Here is an 8,721-nt window from a genome sequence, read left to right on the forward strand (position 1 = left end):
TCTCAACCTTTCGAAGCACCCATGTTTAAAAACAAGAGTAGTCCACCATTATTGCCATGGCTTCTAATCACTGAAAAAATGTTTGTAAAACATAAGTCCAGCTAAAATAATGTTGTGGCACCAAGTAATTTGCTGTTTCTGCTCCTCTATCCTCAGTTTGTTAGGCTTCTAGCACGCAAGAGCGTCATTAAGTGTAGCCCAAAGGACATCTTTATTATGTTCTTTTAGTCTGCTCTTCCAATATTCTAATCATAATTTGGGGTATCATCCTTTTATCTTCCTAGACTATTCAACTAAAAAAGATTACTATGCTTCGATTATTGTACTTTTTATATCCTAACTGTATTCATTATCCTTCCTATTAAATAATATACACGTTATATTACTTTTTCCACTTGATCTTGTTTCTCGTTATCTGATTTCACCTCTTCACCCTAATTTATATCTAGTTCAAGGATATCAGCCTTCTGAACAGCTCTCAAAGCTTCCAAAAATTCATTCATATCGGATTTAGGACTCCCAAGTCCTTTGCCTAAGTCAAGTCTAAATTTTAAGTCTCAATAAATTCGTCAAACTAAAAACCAGCAGAAACCAGCAAGAGCACAATTTGCACTTTACTGAAACCAAAGAACCAAAATGACTTTTTAACTTTAATAAACTCAAAATTATTTAAGCATTAAGAATTAAACATCAGTATATGCATATTAAAATGTCTATCCAGATTCGCTTGTTGTTTTAATCAATAATCTTGCTTATGAACTTTTTTTTCGATATTATGAGAAATAGGAGCATTCTGCTCAAAATAAAGATTGTTTTCAGTAAAGAATAAATTATATTCTTGTTTTCAAAAGGAATGAAGAGGAAGATCTTCAAGTGGGGGAATGTAATAAGGGCACTTATAATTGACCTTATTTATTTAAAAAAATATGATTCATTTATGTTTGTTTTTAGATTTCATTTATTTATTGACGGCTATTTTTGGTGGTTTTACGGTGGAAACTTATTTGCCTTTATTTTTGCTCATTTTTGGTTTAATATAGCCCTTTAATTTCCTTTAAAATACTTATTTGTTGGAAGTTTTTTTTCAATTAATTCACATAAACCGAGAGATGACACAACCCTGCTTATCAACTGGTTCAATACCAAACCAACTTCAAACATCACCTTCTAACTTAACCACGGGAAAAACATGTACTTGTCTTCTGGGCCAAAGAAGAGTAGGACACTTGTCAAAGCTTTTCCATCAGCCGGATCAAATACCTATTGATGGGTTAGATAATTAAAAGTATGCTACATTGTTAATACCAGAGTGAAAATTTAGCAAACATATCCTCTCCCTTTCTTAAAACCACGAGGATCTTTTATTAAGAACTTTGTCCACAGCTGCTTCAAGTTTAATAATTATCATATATGTAATATTTATCTTGCACTTCTTGGCTGAAGGGCGATGGGACAACATGAAATTGTCTGGCGGGCCGAAGGAGATTAGGATAATTTTCGAAGCTTTTCCATCAGCCAGATTAAATTGCTATTGATGGAATAGATAATTAAAATACTTCTAAATTGTTAATCTCGGGGTGAAAATTTAGCGTACAAATCCTCCATTTCCCAAAACCAAAATGATATTTTGTTAAAAACTTTGTCTGTAGCAGCTTTGAGTTTAATAACTATTATTTACACATTTTCAAAGCCTTTCGATCAGCCAAATTAAATTATCATTGATGGGTTAGATATTAAAACATGCCACAAAATCATAGCATCAAAATTTAAGAAGTACAATACTGTTACCAACAATAATAAAACCAATCAAGCCAAAAAAGTGGTCAAAATTCCTTATATACCATAACCAGTTTGAATATTCACTCTTCCTCCGATAAACTTCTAAATTCCTTTAAATCCTGTCTTAAGATTTTTCCTGTTACATTCAAAAGATGTCATGCTTTTGTTTGGTGGCAACTAGATTGCAAAAGAACACAATTATAGAGGACGTATAATCTTCATCTAGATTTATTAATCTATTTCACTCCATTATAATGCTAAAAAGTAGGATCGATCCACAGTTTTTAAATGTTTATGACCAGCTTCACTAACAGTTAGAAGAATATAGTCTACACATTTCATTCTAAGAAATTGAGTACATCTTCCTTAACCCTTGGAAGTCCCCACACTTCAAAGCAATAACCCAATGCTGCCATTGCAATGGCTTCAAATATTGAAACCTTAGTTATAAGACTTTTTTTTTTTTAAGCTTGCTCGAAAGTAAAAACAAACTCCACAATACCTAGCTATTCTAAATATTATCATCATTGCTGCGTTCACCGACTTTATCAATAATTTACCTTTACTCATTACGGCTTTAATCACTAATTACGTATTAATCACTATTTCTAATGATACTTTATAATGCTTAAACAGAAAAATCAGTACATGATTTATTAGATTATTGAATCAAATCACCAAATCAACCAAATCAACACTAAAATCTACTGATTTTTTTTCTCTCACTGGGTTGCATTCCTGAGCCTAATGAGTGGGTTCGAGTATTCTGCTTTTCTGACCATAAACAAGGCCAAAATAGTTTAGCAAAGTACACTCTTTATTTTTGCTGAACCGGCGACATTAACAGATAAAGAAGCAATACCTCTTCCACGGGCATTATAAACAAAGAATCCACTTTTTGTAGCGTTTAATCTAGGCCCTAAGAAGTCTTAACCCGAGATAAGGATTCTGGATCAGCCTGGATCAGCAGAAAGGCTGCAACAAATCAACAGGACGTCATCACCGTAACAAATCAAAGTAAGATCGTGAAGGTCAATGTAGACTCCACCATTGGTTGTCCTAGTCACAATTGTTGTCAATGCGTTAGACATCACAGGAGTCCAGATTGAACCGTGTCTTAATCTACGAATCAAATGTATAGGCCTGCTTAGATAACCCTTTTCTATCTTAAATCGTACATAACTATACCAATACCTGTAATACTGTAGGGTAACCACACGGGACATAACACTAAAATCAAGCAGGGCCATAACAACCAGTGCATTAGCTTGGTAATTTCGGTACCAACGTTTATTCTAAAGTGTCTAAAAACGGGGAGAGGATTTCTAACTTCGTTGCTCAGAAACATCGGTAAAGTAATGCTGATGTTCCTTCAACTATCTATGTTGATCTACCAATAAGATATTACCTCCTTCTATTACATAAAACCAGCAGGATATTTATTTGCTAAAACCATTGCGCTAGGAATATAGATCTTTTTGAGATATTAATGCATATATATTTTTGGCCTGCTTAAAATACCTTTTCTATCTTAAGTCGTACATAACTGTACCTATACCGGTAAGACTGTAGGGTAACCACATGGGATATTACACTAAAATCAAGCCTTTTTCTAGCTTGATTCGTACATAACTGTATATATAGGTTTCCTTCAGTTAGGATTCCTACAGATCTATGAAAACAACGCTGTGATAAAACCCTCAATTTAAAGGTTTACGGAAACCTAACTGTTAATTCTATAGTCTTAATATTATTTACTAATTAATTCAGGCAGAAGCAATAAACACTGAAACAAATGAGGTCGGCACTTGACCTGTATCATCACCCGTGTGATATAAAATGTGAGATGTTCAATCAATAGAGCACTAGCATTTTGGAAATTATGCGCTGTTATGTCGTCCAGACGGAGGTTTAACGACGTTAGTGACCCGACTCATGTACGCTGCGTCATTTTTTAGACAATAAATATGCTACATTTGCGCAATAGTGGGTCTAGCCTTTCTTTTATTTTCGTCCTGCACAATTGTTTGATATGTTGTTCTTTCTTTCTTTTAGTTTAATGAATTAGAAACAACAATTCAAGAGGCATTATGTTACGCTTCACATGACAGCGAAAAAAGTAAAAGAGTTATTTTGGGCATTTTGTTGGCTATGGTTTTTCGACTTCGGCTATCTCGAATGTTATGGTTTTTCGTCTAGTTACGCTTTACTTAAAACCAGAAAGGTAAATATGTATTTAGGGTTTTTCGGCTGTTATTATCGACTAAACGATTATGCATGGAGGGTTTGTCCTGGGTATTCGCGGAATGGTAAATGAATTTTATACCAGATGATTTATTTGTTAACGTGGCAACTACTCCTACTGCTAATAATTCACCACAGCACCAAACTACTTGAAGCCATCATAGCTCCGCGTGCTCCTCCTCCGTCTTATTCTATCTAAGTTCTCCCTCTTTATACCTTCCCAAGAAGTTCCCATTTCCTTTAAATCTTTCTTTACAAAATCCTCCCACCCCAACCGTGGACGACCTATTTTCTGTTTATCCCTAGACAATTAGCCGAAAAGGACAATCTATCATCCTTCATCCAATAAAAACAAATGTTAAAACGAACAGAAATTACTTCGTATATGAAAGGGGCTGCTTCCTCCTCAATGCCTCGCTCTTTACGCTAAAGTTTGACTCTTTCTCTTAACTCTGCTTTTTAAAACAGTTAAAAACTTTAGCGTAAAGAGCGGGGCGTTGATAAGGAAGCAGCCCCTTTCATATAAGAAGTAATTTCTGTTCGTTTTAAGTTTTAATGTCGCTCCTTAGTTTCAGCTAAAAAACTTTTCTTTTATTTAATTTCTGGACATTTTTGAATTAATGCATGTTTTGATCTTGGCTCTCCGCACATAAATAATAAAAAAATTTTGCATATTAATTAATTGCAATTAATCGGAAAATTTTGAGAAAAAAGAAGCGAAGGAGGAGGCCTAGTTGCCCTCCAAGTTTTTGATTACTTAAAAAGCAACTAGAACTTTTAATTTTTTACAAACGTTTTCACTGGTAAAAAATATACGTAACTTACGAAGTAACTTACGTAACGAACTTCTATATTCATATGTTTTTATTGCGTATATGAGGGGGTTCAACCCTCGTCGATACCTTGCTCTTTACACTAAAGCTTAGATTGTGTCCCAATTCCTTAAGAAGTGTCTCAATTCCTCTGAATCACAAAGGCCGTAGAATAAATAGTTGAAATTACTAAAAATACTTTAGCGGAAAGAGTGAGGTATAACGAGGAGGTAAACCCCTCATATGCGTAATAAATTTTGTTCGTTTAAAGTTTTAATGCTGCTCCTTACTTTCAGTAGAAAAAACTTTTCATATTTATTGTTTCTTTGTTTTTTCAAATACAGCTAGAAAATCCTGCGCCCCCTTCATTGAAATTCTCTTTTACCATGAGAAGTCTCTCCATGGAAATATCTTCCCACGTAACCCCACTCCCCCTCAACTTCCCTCTCCCCCCCCTAATCCAAAAAAAATCCCCCTGAAAACGTCTGCACACTTCCCAGTAACCATTACTATATGTAAACACAGGTCAAAGTTTTCAACTTGCAGCCCCTCCAACGGGGACTGCAGGGGAGTAAGTCGTCCCTAAAGATATATTTATTAGGTTTTCCGACTATTGTGAATAAAGTGGCTATCTCAGAATTTTTATCTGGTGACTTTGGGGAAAAAATGAGCGTCGGAGGGGGCCTAGATGCCCTCCAGTTTTTTCGGTCACTTAAAAAGGGCAGTAGAACTTTTAATTTCCGTTAGAATGAGCCCTCTCGCAAGAATCTAGGACCACTCAGTCGATACGATCACGCCTAGGAAAAGAACAACAACAAAGAAACAAGAAAACAAATAAACAAGCATCCGTGATCTGTCTTCTAGCAAAAAATGCGAAATTCCACATTTTTGTAGATCACTGTCAGTCTGTCTCATCCTTGAATTTCATGTTGCAGAATTGTTTGGTACATTGTTCTTTCTTTCTTTTAGTTTAATGAATTAGCAACAACAATTCAAGAGGCATTATGTTACCTTGTAAATGAAAACGGAAAAAGTAAGATTGTAATGTTGCTCCTTACTTTCAGTTGAAAAATACTTCTTTTTTTATTTAATTTCTGAAAATTTTTAAATAATACAGATTTCGCTTTTGGCTCACAGTAAATGAACAGTTAAAATGAAATTTCCCTATTAATTTCACTATTTTGGCGAAATAGCTTTCTCAAATTATTGATCGGACGATTTTGAGAAAAAAGGGTAAGGGGAGGGGGTCTTTTTGCCCTCCAATTTTTGCTTACTTATAAAGGCTACTGGAACTTTTAATTTTATTTACAAACTTTTTTATTAGTAATAAATATTCGTAACTTACAAATTAACTTACGTAACGAACTTCTATATTTGTATATATTCATTACTTATATGAGAGGATTCACTCCCTCGTCAATATCTTGCTCTTTACTTTGTTTCATTTCTTTAAGAATGACCCCTGAATCACAAATGCTGTTTAATTAAAATAAATAGCTTTTTCAAATTTCTAAAAATAATTTACCGTAAAGAGTGAGGTATTGAGGAGGGGACCAACCCCCTCACATATGCAATAATTTCTGTTTGTTTTAAGTTTTAATGCTGCTCCTTACTTCCAGTTAAAACAACTGTTTTTTTTTTATTATTTAATATCTCATTGTTTTTTAACTAATGTTGTAAAATTCAGCGCCCCCTTCATGGAAATTCTCTTCCCCCATGATAAATTTCTCCATGAAAAGATCCTCTTACGTAATCCAATCTCCCGACCCCCCACCACCAGAAAAGTCCCCCTGAAAAAGTCAGTATACTTCTGAATAATCAATACTATATGTAAATTTGGGCAAAGCTCATACCTTGCAGTCCTTCCCCCGGTGACTGTGGGGATTAAGTCGCCATCAGGGACATATTAATAAGATTTTTCGACTATACTAACAAAATGGCTATCTTAAGATATTGATCCAGTGGCCTTGGGAAAAAAATGAGCGTGGGAGGAGACCTAGTTGCCCTTCAATTTTGTCGGTCACTTAAAAATGCCACCAGAATTTTAATTTCCGTTGGAATGACAAACTTCCGTCTAAGAAACTTATTTGTTTAAAGTAGTTTAAAAAACAAAACTTATAGCTTACAGCAACTGGTCTCTTTTTCATAGAGACGAAATATAATTTCTTAAATGATAGTATTTACGCCTACTTAGAGCGTTGTTTGCATCTACATATTAGAGCGTTGTTGTTTTTATCTACACATTACAATGTCGAAATTAAGTTTCTATTTTGTATATTTGCTGGAAAAAAAGATAAAGCCTCCAAGTGTTCAGAAGCCTTCCTGTGGATTTTTATTTTTGTATATTAATCAAATATCGAGTATTAGAGTATTTTGAGAATTTTGCTTCTATATTTTCAAGAATTTCACCTTCTTCGTATTCTTCTGGTTAAAGGTTTTTGTGATGACTGTAGAGAGTGATGTTAAAACTGATAACGAAAAGTTTTAATTTAAACTAATTAAACTGTAACATAGAAATTATAACTAGCATACTTGATCCTTAGTGCAGTACCTCCTGTCTATTTGAAGAAAAAACTGGGAGGCCAGATCCAGTCATGGCAGATCATCATGAAGAAGGACATTGAACCACTAGGCAGTTTCCCGAGGTCACAGCTTCCACTCATTTGACTGGAAATAGAGGACAGATCATTTTGGCAAGACCCAATCCAGCAGTTCCTTGATGCCTAGTTGGGTTGAATAGACTGTGCTTAGTCTTGAGTAAGTAAATTTATCTTGCATAGATAATATGACTTTTCAAGAACAAATGCAATACCCTGTGGCATTACTTCCTGTGCCACTAAGAAATTCAACATATAGATTTTTGATCATTTTAAATTGATTGACTATCTCAGAACTTTCAATTGATAGCAACTTGGTCCTCTTTAGGGCAAAATTGTAGTTTGATGCTGCAAGATAGCAGACAAGCCACTTTCCAAAAAGTTGTAGTCTGATGCTGCACAATAGTAGAAAAGCCATTTTCCATGGCGCAGCCTTTTTGGTCACTTAAAAAGGGCAGTTGAAATTTTAATGATTCAAGTATTCTAGTGTTGCAGTTTAACTTGATCCCTGATCAATTGTAAAACAATTGAGTACAAAAACGGTGCCTTTTCATTGCCTTATCCTTATAAAATTAAACAGAACCTAATATGAGGGGACTAATAGCACTTTGATTTCCCTAGAAATTTATACATGAACATCATCAAATTATTGATCGACTCTCTTGTTTTATTAGTAAAATACGACCTCAGTCTATGCTAAGGCATATATATATATATATATATATATATATATATATATATATATATATATATATATATATATATATATATATATATATATATATATATATATATATATATATATATATATATATATATATATATTTATATATATATATATATATATATATATATATATATATATATATATATATATATATATATATATATATATGCCTTAGCATAGACTGAGGTCGTATTTTACTAATAAAACAAGAGAGTCGATCAGTTCCGAAAGATTTTCCATCAGTCTCTGCTCAAAAATATATGGGTATTTGCCCGATTCTTCCATAAAACAAGAGCTAAGAGCTCATATGGCACTTATGATGAGGCCGGAAGAGCCAACAGCCCACAGCTCATATGGTATGAACTCTAGCAAAATTCTAAGAATCAATAGATTGATTTAAAAGGAAAATCAGAGGCATAATGCAGGTCGGGATTTAAAATAAGAGCTCTGAGTCACGAGTTCCTTCTAAATATCAAAATTCATTAAGATCCGATCAGCCATTCGTAAGCAATAAGTACCTCATTTTTTCTAATTTTTCCTCTCCCTTCAGCCCCTTAAATGG

This window comes from Artemia franciscana, chromosome 4, assembly GCF_032884065.1.
Source record: "Artemia franciscana chromosome 4, ASM3288406v1, whole genome shotgun sequence".
NCBI lineage: Eukaryota > Metazoa > Arthropoda > Branchiopoda > Anostraca > Artemiidae > Artemia > Artemia franciscana.